Source organism: Bubalus bubalis, chromosome 9 (genome assembly GCF_019923935.1).
Source record: "Bubalus bubalis isolate 160015118507 breed Murrah chromosome 9, NDDB_SH_1, whole genome shotgun sequence".
Classification (NCBI taxonomy): domain Eukaryota; kingdom Metazoa; phylum Chordata; class Mammalia; order Artiodactyla; family Bovidae; genus Bubalus; species Bubalus bubalis.
In genome coordinates, this window is record NC_059165.1 from 65,303,865 (window position 1) to 65,318,709 (window position 14,845).

Sequence of the window (14,845 nt, forward strand, 5' to 3'; positions counted from 1 at the left end):
ACTCCAGCCGTTCTGCTGGTTCCTGAGAAGTTGTTGTTGTTGTTCAGTCGCCCAGTCGTGTCTGACTCTTTTCGACCCCATGGACTGCAGCACATCAGGCCTTCCTGTCCCTCACCATCTCCCAGAGTTTGCCCAAGTTCATATTCATTGCCATCAGTGATGCCGTCCCGCCATCTCATCCTTTGATGCCCTCTTCTCCTGCCCTCGATCTTTCCCAGCCTCAGGGTCTTTTCCAATGAGTTGTCTGTTTGCATCAGATGACTAAAATACTGGAGCTTCAGCCTCAGCATCAATCCTTCCAGTGAATATTCAGAGTTGATCTCCCTTAAGATTGACTGGTTTGATTCCTTGCTTTCCAAGGGACTTTTAGGAGTCTTCTCTGGCACCACAGTTTGAAGGCATTAATTCGTTTGCATTCTGCCTTCTAAGGGCTAAAAGCAAGAAAGACTTGGATGCGGATCTGTGGTAACCTATGCCCCGGAAGTGAATTTACTGAACTAGACAGCAATGCTGCAAGTACAGTATCTTTCTTCCGTCCTCGTGGGGGGCCAGTGGAGGTTGGTGGTGGGCACTGGCAAGAGTGGGAATATCTAAGACCCAGAGAAACCTGCACATCTTCTAGATGAGGCAACAGATCCAGAATGATCAAGATGTTACCCTAGGATTTAACAGCACGTGAGGGGCAAAGCCAGGACCCCAGCCTTGGCTTTCCATGCCTGGCCCCCATCCTGGAGCCCTCCCACACACAGCTCTCTCTCCAGAGCAGAGAGCCAAGACGGTGACTCACAACCCACTTGGCAGTTTTGCTGATAAATTTTTTGTTTTGAAGCAAGAGGTTCTGCCTCTATTAAAGTCTTTAGGAAATTATAGTGATCTTGACTTTTTCAGACATGTTTGAATTACTCACAGTCTGGAATTCCCAGGCAGAGGGTGAGACCCAGAGAGGCTGCATGCATATAAGTTAGGGGCTCAGGATCTGGTGTCGGATGGATCTGAATTCAAAACTGTACTCTGCCACTTAGTAATTGTGAGCTAACCACTCTGAGCCTCAGTTTCCTCACTGGTTTTGGTAACGAACATCATGATTTTGCTGGAGTTGCTGTGGGACTAAATGAGGTCGTGAGCAGAGAAGGTGTGGCCCCTGAAGAAATGGGCAGTGGAGTCATTCCCTGTCTGAGCTGGAAGGCTGGGGTCTTGCTCAACAAGTACAGAATAGGCCTGTGCTAAGACCTTATGGATCACAGGCAGGGCTGCCTCAATTCTAACGCAACTCCAACTGAACTGGGGCCTAAAGGACTTGCCCTCTCCGAGGCTGTTTCCCTGAAGGAAGAATGAATACAGGTCATGACAGCGAAGGTCTATTGCAAGGACCTGCATATTCAGTGCTTAGAATTGCTGCCTGGCATACAACTGGGGCTCAGGGATGATCGTTTCATCGCTGTCCCTGTTCTTGCTACCTGTGTTTCCGGCAGGGCAGCAACGGCTCATGCAGAGGTAGTGGGAGAGTTTCCATAGCTCTGTTTCTGCCAAATATGGTGTGAATTAGAAACTTCTCTTGCTAGGTTTGTGGCTAAGCCTTTGCCAATGCTGTTCCAATGCTAAGAAGTCCCTTACTTCTCCATCCCTGTCTCTTAGCATCCTTCCAAGGGCCTAGCCCACAAGGCTGAGGAAAGAATGGGAAGAACTTTCCTGGTCTCTCCAGTCTGCAGCCTTCACTGAAAGTCCAACATATACTTAATGAGTGTCCAACACCAAGCTGACGCTAACTTCTCCGTTCTTTTTCCCCAGCCCATTTCTGTACTTGAACTCTTAAATATTCCACCTTATCCTGTAGCATGATTTTTCTTTCTAGATTTTAGAAAGCAAAGGGCCTTATAAAACTAGCAGCCTCTAGGTCTTTTCTGACTTTTCTCCTTGCCCATAGACTCACCCAAGGGGCAGATGTGTCTGTCCCCTACCCCCAGCCAATGGCAGATGGATCTGAGCATGCTCAGTAGGATCGAGGTGGGTACCATCACCCAGCTGGGGATTCAAAGCCCTTGAGAGGTAGCCCCCAAGAAAAGACGAAGGCTTTAAACTGTTATTGTGTGTCTTCTCTCCGTGGGTTGCATGGAGATCAAAGCCTGAAGGAAGTAGAAGGTTGCTCTCTGACAAAAACACCGTATTTTTAGAAGCGCTTGGTGGTTTAGGATGTTTGCCCCAATGCTGCCTTTCAGTGGCAGGGGGTGGGGCTGGGGGTGGAGGCCGAGGGATGGGACCTCAGGCTGAGGGTTGGTGGGAGTGGGTTTCCTGGCAGCAGAGGACCTGAGGGTGGAGGCTGAGGGGACACTCCATATCACTTTTCTTTCCTGAAGAGCCCCCAGACCTGACACTTGGGGAGTAGGCAGGCAAGGGGGGTGCCTGTGAGGCCTCTGGCTCCATCTCCTTTCAAAGATGGGAGCACTAAAGCCAAGAAAAGGAGCAGAGAATTGGCTAATTTCCACCTCCCCACTCCCTCCACGCTTCCCTGTCTGGGGATTTGGGACTTGCATACATGAAACCGTTAAAGAACAATGCATGCATTCTGTAATCAGTGCTAATTGGTGTGGTTCAGAGGAGCAGGGAGGAATGGCAGGCATTTGGGGCAGGACATCAGTGGGCTGTTAAACCAACTGCTCACGAATAGCCCATGGAGAATTGGAATCGCTCCTGGGGTCTGGAAAGGTAAACCGTGGGTAGTGAGAGGATAACCCCGCAGCCGTGGGCAAAAGTTAGGAGGCGGAAACTCACTGGCCCTGAACATAGGGAATGATGGGAGACACGCGGTGGGGGCAGGGGCTTGACAAGACGGGAGGGGGCCTCTCTGCACTCCCATTGCTTGGAGCCTGCCTCACTAAGTTCTGTTGAGCCTCATTTTCAATGGTGATGGGGAGAGGTGAACTGGCTACTCCCCATACCCAGAGGGGAGCAGAGAGACTGTTGGGGGGCTGCCCAGCCCACCCCACCTCTCTCCAGGGCCCCTACCTTATAATCAGGATGGCCCTTCCTTAATGTTTATGCCAACATCCCAAACAGCCAGGCTGGGATGGTGAACTATAATTTATATCATTTTTCATATGGGTTATAGGCTCCAAAGGCTTAGACTCCTTCAAATGGGAACCACATTGAAGAAGGGGTAAACCAATGTTAGGAAATCTGGTCCCAGGAAGCCACCTGCTTCTCATTTGGGATGTTCCTGGGTTTATTGTTTGTTTCCAAGGCCCAGCTGGATTTGAGAGATGGCAGGGCTGCCATGGATCACTGCCCTTGCCAGGCGTCCGTGCTGAGGCTGGGGTGAGCCTCTACTCTGAGTGCTCGGAGCCTCTGGTGTGCCCCCACATGGAGCTCTGTGGGGGAAGCTGTGTGGGAGCACGCTCTCTTTGTACTCGCATGTCTCCATGGAGCAAAGCCAGCTGGAGACAACCGAGTCTGAGCAAATCCCCACGGCCTGTGGGAGGCCTGGTGCCCCAGGCTGGTTCGGGGGAGCAGGATCTCTGCGCCTCCCCCAGCCACTGCTTCTTGCAAACTGAGAGGCAGGGCAGCAAACAGCCCAGGAAGCTGGCTGCAGTGAAGATGAATGAACCGAAGCGCCTCACGACAACATGGATGGATCTTAAGCACATGGTGTTGAGTGAAAGAATACAAATGATGGACTCCATTCATACGTGGTCCCAAACCAGGTAAAACTACTCTGTGGTGTTGGAGATAAAACTAAGTCGGAAGGGGTTACCCTGGAGGTTGGGCTAATGGTAACTTTCAGTGAGGAGTTTGGTGGTTAGATGAGGCAAGGAGAGTCCAGGCAGCAGTCCATGTTCTTGCTGGGTACAGGAGTGTTCTCTCCAATCATTCATTAAGCTGTACAGGATTATGCTTTATGGACTTTCTGAATAGGCTATTTTTCACAATAAAAAAGTCTAAGATGGGGACTTCCCTGGTAGTCCGGTGGCTAAGACTCTGTGCTCCCAATGCAGGGGGCCCGGGTTTGATCCCTGGTCAGGGAACTAGATCCCATATGCCACAACCAAGACCCAGTACAGTCAAATAAATAAATTTTTAAAAAGCCTAAGAGGGAATTCCCTGGCAGTCTACCCACAGAGTGAGTAAAACTCTGTGATTCCACTGCAGGGGCATGTGTTCAATCCCCAGTCGGGGAACTGAGATTTTATGTGCTGTGCAGTGCCGCCAAATGAAAAACAGAACCACTAAGAAAACAAAACCAGGACATTTGATGACTGAACGCAGCACTCACTGCCCTCTCCTCTCCATCGCACTTTGTCCTCAGGACCCTGAAAAGTCTCTCCCTCTTCTCTCCCCACCTAACCCCCACCCGTGAGTGAGCGGTCAACCCTTTCCCACTTGTCCCACCCTAGGCTGGCTCAGGCCCAGGCCTTCCCTCATGCTGACGGCATCACAGGTGAGGGGGGAGATCCCTGATTCCCAGAGGGCTCTGAAGCCCAGGGGGCTGCAGGGCCCCTTCTTAGTAGCCCCTGTCTACTCTGGGCCTAGCCCAGCCTTGGGCCCTGGATGGACAGGCACAACCCAGCCCTGGGCCCCGGATGGACAGGCACAACCCAGCCCTGGGCCCCGGATGGACAGACACAACATTCCTGGCTCTGAGTGGTCCTACCTGGTCCCTCACCAGGTTAAGGTGCACCAGAGCTGCCTGAACTGCCTGCCTCAGTTCTTGAGTGGATGGGTCAGAGGACCTCTGAGGATGGCCTTCGGGTGACCTCTGATAGCAGGTCTGCCCTGGCAACTTCAGTTTTCTCTGAGGGATGCCTTGGGGGGACCCTGGGTTCACTGTGAACCAAGGGCAATCTTTAGAACATGCATCATTTTTGAAGAAAAAAAAAATCTCTGATCTTCAAAGTTCTGTTTGCTCTTTTAAAGGGAGGTATAGGAGAAAATGAGATGTGTGGGGTTGGGGTTCCTAGGTGGGAGAGGCGGGCTCTGGGGACTGACTTCCTCCACATTTGTAATTTCTGGGAGCAGATGAGTCTCCCCCCAGTGCACCCAGGCCTGTGAGGGGGGTAGGGGGCTCTTCCGCAGACCTTTCAGGTGAGAAAACTTTCCATTGTTGCCTTATCTCGCGGCAATCCTTGCCTCGCTGCAACCACAGGTGCGCGCAGATCTGAGGCCCTGATCTGTTCCACTCGCTTTGTGCCAAGCAGAGCTGGGGACGCGAACCCCGGCATGAAACGGCGCCCACAACCGCAAGGCCCGGTGTGCGCCCTCTGAAACTGTAGGTAAAGACAATTACCGGCAATTTCCACAGCACGAATTGTTTTCTATTCAAAGGCCATGAAGGCATTCTCAGCAGCAGGCCCAAAATATAGTATTCCCACCGCATGCCGCCCTCATAATGTGCGATAAAAGCTGTGGTCGCTTTGTCCCGGCTCTTCCTTTTAACAGTCACCCCTTCAAGTCTGATGTTGAAACTGCTTTTTTCTCAATGTGTACTTTGATGGCCCAGATAACGCTCCATGATAAGGAACTGCCTTCAAAACCACTCACTGTACCTCGTGCTCACCAATAGGATGCGCGTCACAAGAGAAAATCAGGCGCCTGAACTTATGAGAAGTGGGATAGGAATGTGCTGAGTCTGTGAAATTCTCCTCTCTGCTGCCTGTATTGAAGATTTTGCAAAGAAAAAAAAAGAAGCAGGCACCAATCGGAAGAGGAGAAAATGCTGGGCCACGTCCTAGAAAGAGCTGGTTCTGCTTGGCAACAGTTGCCAAGACTCTGCATTCAGGTCCATCAGTTTTCCTTAAAGGAAAAGGCTCCATGAGGCTGATGTTAATCGGCCTGGAGAGTGTGGGAATGTCGGAGGTCTCCTGGGGGAGTCTTGAGGTTCTAGTCTCATCAGGCACTGCATCTCCCATGGTTGAGTGTAAGCTTTTTTGTTTGCTCATCGGTATTTGGAATCTACCAAGGGCTTCCCATGCATGGTTTTCCCTGGTAGCTCAGATGGGAAAGAATCTGCCAGCAGTGCAGGAGACCCGGGTTTAAACCCTGGGTTGGGAAGATCCCCTGGAGAAGGGAATGGCAACCCACTCCAGTATTCAAGTCTGGAGAATTCCATGGGGCTGTGGAGAGTCAGACACGACTGAGCAACTAACACTTTCAACACTTTCACTAAGGGTTGCCCACACTGGAGTCATTACCTCAAAATCAGAATAGACCCCTGTGTAAACAATGGTGGTTGTGTTTTTTCAAAATATTGATTTATTTGGCAGCACTGGGTCTCTGTTGTGGCATATGGGATCTTTAGTTGTGGCATGTAGGATCTAGTTCCCTGACCAATGATCGAACCCAGGCCCCTGCATTGGGAGTGTAGATTTTCAGCCACTGGATCACCAGGGAAAGTCACAATGCTTGGTTTTTTTCAAAGCATTCTTCATGTCCATTATCTGATCTCCCAACCCATGGAGAAGACTGACGTCGGTATGGTGGCCAGCACAAGCCCCAGGTAAGGTAAGAGTGACTCAAGTGACAGGGTCAAGAGAGGGGCTTCTCAGTGGAGGTCTCATAATTGTGTTTGCAAAATCCAGGCATTTTCAAAGGCTTCTAAGCTTTGGGCTAAAATCAGTGGCTTCCCAAGTCTCTTGGGAGAGACCATCTTGACTTCATTTCTGGCTCTTGACTTCATTTTTCACTTTGCCTTGTTCCCAGGAATCCCAGAGATCCCCAGCATGCAAAGCAGAGGGATTAGAAATGGCTTGGATCATACAAACTGAGGCTTGAATCTGGTTAACCAGCTGTGTGACTTTTGGTGAGTTACTTTACCTGTCTGGGCCTCCGTTGCTTCATCGGGAAAATACAAGTGTCATGGTGAAAGCGCTTCAGGGTCCTTAGTAGGCATGACAGTCTGTGATTTGTGATTCTATGAATTACCCTGAATTTGCATAAACATAACATCTTATAGGTTTCGAAGCACTTTCACATACCTTTTAGCAGTTCATTTGATCTCGGCCACAGCTCTGTGGGGTAGGCAGGCAGGCGTGCCATATTTTCACAACCCCATGTGAGAGATGGAGAAATCGAGGTGCAGAAAGGTTAAGTGGCTAGCCGTAGGTACTCTGGCAAGCTGGTGCTGGCCAGGACCTGAGCAGACATGTGGAGATTTCTGGAAGGTCTCATGGGCAGCTCCTTCAGTCAGGGATCCCTACTGTGATATCCTGGAGGGACGAAGAAGGGCCAGAGCTTCAAGGTCTGGCTCAGAGTGCCTGGTGCTCTGGGCCTCCTTATCATGTGCAGCTCCAGTAGCTGGATCAGACAAACTGAGACCCACTCAGAACAGCTGGCAACATTTTAGGAGATGCTCTGGGAGGCAGCTACGGAGGCCTTTCCGGGGCAGAGGCAGGGGAATCACCACCCTGGCAGCCTCTTCCCACCACAGCCCCTTTCCTATGCACCTTGGGTCACACAGGCTTCCCCTACTGGGATCACCTCATTCTTCCTGAAGTCAAATCCTTAGCTATCCTCAAAGCCCACGCCAAAAAGCCCTCCTTTGAGCCAAGTGCTCTGCATACACTTTCTTATTTTATCCTCTCTGTTGTCTCATCTATAAAATGGGAATAGAAATACCCACAACCAACATCATTTATCCCCCAATTTGCAGATGGGGAAACTGGGGCTCAGAGGAGACCCAAGCCGCATGCCTGAGGTCACCCAGCTGAAAGGGGCTGGAGCCTGGATTTGAAACTTATGATGTAAAATGCTCATGGTTGTAGGCATCATGCACTGACTTCTTTATGCCTTTCACAAAGCACATGGGGACCACCCCTCTGTCTTCTGAGCATTCCATCCTCACTGAGTGTGTGTTCCATGGATCTCACTTGTCTCCTCCTCTGGGCTCTGAGCCTTGCAGGTTAGAAGTTGTATCCTTTCTTCAGCACCATCTGCTCCACACACCTGCCGGGCACATAGTTGGCCTTGGGAAGCCCTCACTAGTTGAAGGCTCAGAGTGAAGGCACCTGGTGTGTGGAGGGGGCCTGTAAGCCTGGAGGCTGCCTTTCTGTCCATCTGGCCCCACAGGGCCAGGCTACTGATGCTCCAGCGCTCTCTGGCCTAGCACTTACAGGATGGCATTGCAGTAGGGTAGCCCAGTGTGTGTTTTTTCACATTGCCCACAAATGTGCTCCTGATTTTTTTTAACTATATAGAATAATATGCTATTTAAAAGACAGGGTCAAGTTTGGACACTCTCTCCCCTATCCACTGTGTGACTTGGGGCAAGTGACTTCATATATTTTGTGAATCTGATTCCACCCATCATAAGGTGCACCCTATTTTATGTCCCAACAAGAAAGGAAAAAAAAACCCTCCCTGCCAGTTAAGCTATGTTAAGCCATCAACTTTAAGATATATCTCAATGTCAGAGATATTAAGACTTGTCTAGACACTTGACACACAAAAATTCAAATGGCCGATAAGCATGTGAAAAGATATTCAACATCGTCAGTTGTCAGGGAAGTACAACTTAAAACCACAGTGAGATACCACTACCATATCCATCAAAATGGTTTTAAAAAAATCCCAAACTGACTATGCTAGGTGTCGGCAAAAAAAATGAAACAACTGTATTGCTTCTGGGGACTGTAAAACCACTTTGGGTAATAGCTTGACAGTTTCTTGAAAAATTAAACATATACCTATTATATGATCCAGACATTCTACTTCTAGATATTTACCCAGAGAAATGAGAATATATGCATACAATGACTTTTGCATGAATGTTTATAACAAACCTATTTTGTAATAGCTCCAAACTGGAAACATCTCAAATATCTACCAGAAAGTGAATGGATTAACAAATTGTGGTACATCCATTCAATGGACTAGTACTCAGCAATTAAAAGTAGTTAACTATTGCTATCTGTAACAACATGGATAAATCCCACAATAATTATGCTGAATGAGGAAATCCTGATAAAAGAGAAAACATATTGTATGTTTTGACCTATATAAAACTCTAGAAAATGTAAAGGAATCTATATTAACAGCGACTATGTCCGCGGGTGCCTAGGGCTGGGGTGGAAGGAGGGAGGAATGGATTACAAAGAGGTATGAGGAATCTTTGTGGGGGTGATGGGAATACTTGTTGATTGTGTGGGTATAAACAGGTCAGAACTAATTCATTGTACACTTTATTTTTATGACTATTTATTGATTTATTTTTGGCTGTGCTGGGTCTTCACTGCTGTGTGGGCTTTTCTCTAGTTGTGGTAAGCAGGGGCTACTCTCTAGTCGAGGTGTGAGGCCTTCTCACTGCAGTGGCTTCTCTTGTCGTGGAGCACAGGCTTTAGGGCACTCAGGCTTCAGTAGCTGCAGACCCTGGGATCTAGAGCACAGGCTCAGCAGTTGTGATGCCCAGGCTTAGTTGCTCCTTGGCATGTGGGGTCTTCTCGCATCAGGGATCAAACCTGTGTCTCCTGCATTCACAAGCGGATTCTTTACCACTAAGCCACCAGAGAAGCCCCATCGTACACTTTAAACGTGTACACTTTAAACGTGTACACTTTATACCTCACTAAAGCTGAACAATATATACATTTAGGAAAGCATGCTTTCCTTGTCTATGACCCAGGAAGATTGTTATGAGGCTTCAGTGGATAAGACATTAGCCCAGTATCTGGGGCTTTACCTCTGCAGGTGTCTTACAGTTTTTATTTCCCCACAAGGTCCCGTTAGCAACAGAGGCCTGGGGCTGGGACAGGCTGAGGGCACTGCCCGAGGTCTGATGGGGAGTTGGTACAGTGCAGGCCGGCATTCCTGGTCAGAGTGTGTCCCGGCCCCATGTGTCATGCACTGGTCCAACCTCAAGCAGAGAAAAAGGAAACAGTCCCAGTCTCCAAGGGCCTGAGAATGGTCTGGCGGGTGGGAGCCAGGGCCACTGGTGACTGTGACTTGAGAAGCCCTTGGCATCTGATGTTGGGTCCTTCTTGAAGGTGACTGGCCGCACCGAGCAGAGTGGATGTTGCCCACCCTGCCGCCTACCCCTGTCAACGCAGTAGTCCTTCTATGCAGCCTGCCCAGGCCGGGCCCCAAGTCCCCTGCCAGCGAGTGATTCAAAGCCACCCTTCACAGAAAGTGTGAGAAGCCCCCACCGCAGGCCGCCTTCGCCTTCAGGGCAGGCCAAGATTCAACATTACTCACAGCTTCCAGTACCTGCCTGAGTTCAAACAGGAAGCCTGGTTTTTCCTCTCGTGTCAACAACAGCCTTTCTTTCTCTCTTCTATTCTGGCCTCTGGGCTGTCTTGTGGAGAGGGTTTCTTGGGGGCGAAGGTCTGAGGCAGCAGTGGGCCGCACCAGCAGATGCCTCAGCCTGCACCTCCTTACCTGGGAAGGCCTGGAAGAGGGTTTTGTGCCAGTAGGCTGTGAAAATGAAGCAGCTCATCTACGGCTTTGTAAACCCAGGGAGCACCTGGCCAGGCACATAGTAAGCCTTCCATTTATTTTTGTTCAACTGATCTACATTGAAATGTAGTACTGCGTGTCACCAAACAAATGCAGTTCCTCCTAGGTTCCCGGCTTAACAAATAGCCTCCACCTGCTCCCTTGGGCCAGATGTGCTGGAGACACTGCTCTGGCTTCTCTATTCCCTCATTCCTCACCCTGAGTGGATAGCGAGGGCATTGGTCCTTCTTCCTCCATGTTCCCAAACCCACCCCCTCCTCCCCAGCCTGTCTGTGATGGTCCCTTTCCGGCCCCTGTCGGGTGATCCTATCACTTTCTCCTCTGTCTCCTCTGGCCCCATTCCACCCACAGACCACACAGTGGCTGGAGCCATCCTTTCTAGATACTTGAGGGACCATACCACAAGTGGACCCTCTCTGCTCACTATCCTTGCACACCCTGTGTGGCACATCTAGAGCCCCTCCTGTGGTCTACAAGGCCCATCTCTCAGAAAGCATCCTGCTCCCAGGACGTTCTCTGTGCTGAGAATACTCAGCCACTTGGGGTTCCCTAAGCAAGCCTTAGTCCTCCTGGCCTCCTGAGATTTGCACAGTGTTCTGAGCAGGCCCCTGCCTGCCCCTGCTCTCTCCCTTCCAGTGCAACTACTTCCACCCTCTAGCTGAATTTCCATCCACCTCCCCACGACCCATTCCCCTTCGCCTTTCCTGTGGAACAGCGAGTTGATTTCCCTCCCGTGCACATATGTGCGTGCAGCTTGGTTTTGCATGCATCACCCATGTGTATTTCCAGCCTCTGAGAGCAGGGGTCCCATTTGGCTCTGTGTGTGCAAGCCAACCCAGCCTTGTTGGGTCAAGGCGAGTCCAACATGGAGCAGGCAGGTATGTGCTGGATAGCCATTCCTCTGTGCACTTCATAATCTCAGGAGACCTGATTCTAGAAACAGCTGGCACGTGGTAGCGACTCCCCACTTCTCCCTTGCCCCCTGCCCCAGGCTCCCTGATACAGCTTGCTTTATAAGGAACACATCCCATGGCACTGATAATTAGGGCCAGGGGGAAAGGGTCTCTCTCTGGAGGGAATTTCTATGGACATTGAATACCTTTTGTGTCCTTCTCTGGCTTTAGCTGGAGATCTGACCTGTCTGTGGCCAAGGCTGGAAAACTCAGATGACTATATTGTATTTTTTGCCAAGTTCTGAAGACAATATTCCTGGATTCCCAGAGAAAAGGGCCTTCCTGGGTTGGATGGGTGCTAAGAAGACAAAAGGGAGGCCTAGCTCTTCTCTGTGATTATTGTGGAAATCAAATGAGTGAATATCCGTGAACAGACATGGACACATGGTTAGTGCCATATGTCTTGATGATGATGGTGATGATGATGATGGGGGTCTGTGGGCCTCCCACTGTGGTGGGAAGTGGACTGATCCAAGTGTGGGGAGGACAGGCCCCAGGCACATGGGGCGGGGCCACACATCTCCCTCTCATGAGGGATAAGCTCTATGAGGGTTGAGGCTGCGTCTGACACGTGCTAGATGCTCAGCTTGTTGAGAGGAGTTACAGGTTTTGTGTGCGTGTTTTTTTTAGACCAGGTGGTGGTAAAGTTTTTTCCTCCTGTGTCAGGGAAGGAAGACTTTGTGGGACAATTGGGAGTAAGGAGGTTTAAGGATGAATGTTTAATCTCTTAAAAGGAGAAACACTTTATGTGTTTATTCATGAGGGTAGTGCTAATTAGTAATAATTATTATCTGGTCATTAAGTCAAACCTCCCCCTAGAATTGTTAGGTACCCACACAGACCCAAATCGGGCTAAGAGCAAGGAAACTGCATTAAAAAAAAAAACAAAAAACAACCTGATTCAGCTCCCAAAGGGTCAGGTTCTTGTCTCTCTTGCCCTTTCAGCCTCCTGCACCTAAGGCCTGGGGCTTTGGATGGGATGGTGCCCTGTAGAGGCCATCTGGTCCAGCCCTCTGCCTCAGGAATGAACGTACATGGCCACCATGGAGGAAAGGCCATGTCTAGAATCCTTTGAGGACTGCCATGCTGCAAGAACTCCCAGCCTGGGTCTGGAATCCCTCCCCCACAACACAGCCCCTCCTTGGACCTGAATCCCACTGGGTACCAGGTTGTGCTGGGTGCTGGGGAGAGAGCAGTGAGCCAAACCGACTCTACCCTGCTCACACGGGGCTCAGGGGCCAGGAGGGGAGATGGGGAGACAGACATTGCACAAGCATGAGACATACATAAACATCATGGTAACATGTGCTGCGTACAAAGGAAATGTCCGAGATGAAAATGAGGCTGACCTCAGCAGGAAATGACCCGGTCTGAGGGACTCAGGAAGGCCTCCCTGAGAAGCGGGTGTTCAGCAGAGATCTGAAGCAAGTGATGGAGTTATCTGGGCAAGTGGGGGTTTGGGGAAAGAGCGCAGTAGGCCTAGCAAACCGTGTGTGAGAAGGTCCTGGGGCCTGTTGAAAGACAGAGGGAGGGGGTGTTGCTTGATTGAGCAAGGTTATAGGGGATCTAGAGGAGAGGCAGGGACCCGCCCATGAGGGTGCCCTTAGCTCTGTCTAGGTTTCCATGCGAAATGAGCCTTGGGCGGTGGACAGCATGTGTGAAGACTATCTCACACCAAATCTTTGTTCACCTGCTTGGCATTCCCTCCATGGCCCACGATTCTTTGCAGGGTGGGGAAAGCATTGTTCTTCTGCAGGTTTCTTGAGAAAGAGGAGCCAATAGTTCTCCCGCTGCTAAGTGGTTGGGGTTAAGGTTGCTACAGACGCCTTACAGGTTAGGTTGACCAGGCCTAACCAGCAGTCCCTTGGGCAGCAAACCTCGTGCCTTCCACTTGCATGATCCCGCACTTCTTCTTTCTCTTCCAGGTGCCCTGGTGACTGTGAGCCAGGGTGGGACCTCTGGCATCTGATGTCTACCCAGGCTCTGTGCTGACACCAGCTTACAGGACACCCCCAGCTCAGTATGCTTGCCTCTGGAATTAATTTCCTTTCTCAAATCAGATTAACTTCAAAGTTTTTATTCATTCTTTTAAATTGACTTAATGATTCATTCTTCCTAATTAACAGATATTGGAAAAGAAAAGAAACAGTATGGTTAGAACTAGAGTTCTCGCATTCCACGCCCCTCCCTAGAGGGTATCAGTCTTTTTCAATTCATTTTCATTTATATGTGTATAAATACACAGACAGATAATTTTGTTTAGTGTATGTTGGATTGTTTTTAAGGTTTTTTTTTTAATTGAAATACAGTTAATGCACAATGTTGTGTCAGTTTTTGGTGTATAGCAAGTGATTTAGTTATACACATATATCATTTTTCATATTCTTTTCCATTATGGTTTATTGCAGGATATTGCATATAGTTCCCTGTGCTATGCAGTAGGTCCTTATTGTTTATTTTCTATATAGTAATGTGTATCTGTTAATCCCAAACTTCTAATTTGTCCTTCCTGCATCCTCTTTCCCTTTGATAACCTTAAGTTTATTTTCTACATCTGTGAATCTATTTCTATTTTGTAAATAAGCTAATTTGTATCCTATTTTAGGCTCCACATATAAGTGATATCATACTTATATCTTTGTCTTTCTCTATCTGACTTAACTAGTAAGATAATCTCTATGTCCATCCATGTTGCACAAATGGCATTATTTCATTCTTCTTTATGTCTCAGTAATATTCTGTTGTATATGTGCCTCATCTTCCTTGTCCATTCGTCTCTTATCATAGCTTCTCTGGATATGCCTAGGAGGAGCATTGCTGCATCATACAGCAAGTCTATTTTTAGTTTTTGAGGGACCTCCACACTGTTTTCTCTAGTGACTGCATGTCCTTTTTTAAAAAACATAAGTCTGAGTCCTTTGTTTTATTTGCCAACTTCCTTTTTTACTTAATGGTACATCTTGGAAATCTTTGCATATCAATATAGGCAGTCTTACAATGTTCCTTTTTAATGACTGCATAGTATTCCAAAGTATATATTCCTATGGTTTATTTACTCATTCTTTCACTGATGAACATTCATTTACATTGTTTACAGATTTCACTATCACAAGCAGATCCTTGTAGGGGACTCTCAGTCTAGCTCAAAGCAAGGCTATCTGTCTTAATTGGTGGTGAGGTCTCCGTCAGAGGAGGTATTCAAGTAAAAGGTGAAACAGTATCTTCTTTAGCCCAGAACAGTGATGCTTAAACTTTCCTGTGCATGAGAATCACCGGAAGAGCTTTTAAAGATACAGATTTCTGGGATTGCTGGGCCAGACCCCCAGAGTTTCTGATTCAGGTGGTCTTGGATGGACCTGAGAATCTGCATTTCTAACAAGTTCCCAGGTGAGGCTGCTGATTTAGGAACCCTAATTTGAGAATCATTGCCTCAAGATGGTTGGCTTCTCAGCCTC

General features: G+C 48.8%; 1 long non-coding RNA gene across 3 annotated transcripts; it reads left to right on the forward strand.

Moving 5' to 3' along the window:
• Positions 1-290: 290 nt before the first annotated feature.
• LOC102408782 lies at positions 291-13,710 on the forward strand. 3 transcript variants are annotated; one of them, XR_003111403.3, is made up of 4 exons: positions 291-3,698; positions 6,410-6,492; positions 6,691-6,790; positions 13,316-13,710. It is a non-coding gene; the product is annotated as an uncharacterized LOC102408782 (long non-coding RNA). The 3 variants fall into 3 exon arrangements; XR_006553390.2 differs by lacking the exon at positions 291-3,698 and adding an exon at positions 3,706-5,908; XR_006553391.2 differs by lacking the exon at positions 291-3,698 and adding an exon at positions 3,706-5,264.
• The last annotated feature ends 1,135 nt before the right edge of the window (positions 13,711-14,845 follow it).